Consider the following 390-nt stretch of genomic DNA (forward strand, 5'->3'; position numbering starts at 1 on the left):
GAAAGCTGGCAGTGAGGCAGAGTTTCTTCTTCATTTGTCTGCGATCGGGGTCAGGGGGGTTGGGTGAGGTATATTATTAATCGACATAATACTGTACATGTGCACAGCACTCATCACTCATCAGTAATATCCCCCAGAAAATTATTAAAATCGCGGTCACTACCTTATAAGAAGCTGTGCCTCCAGTCCTCGCAGAAATTGAATTTCCTTAATGATCTCCCTTGTATTTACTCATGAACGGAAGAGCATACAGATATATTTGGGTATAGACATTAGGAGATAAATACAGCTGAACCCTGTTATAACGCGGTGCTCGTGGTCCACCAGATGTGATTGCGTTATAACTGGATTGTGGGAAAAAATGGCCGAGATCAGGGATTCCATGTCCGC

Source organism: Ascaphus truei, chromosome 3 (assembly GCF_040206685.1).
Source record: "Ascaphus truei isolate aAscTru1 chromosome 3, aAscTru1.hap1, whole genome shotgun sequence".
NCBI lineage: Eukaryota > Metazoa > Chordata > Amphibia > Anura > Ascaphidae > Ascaphus > Ascaphus truei.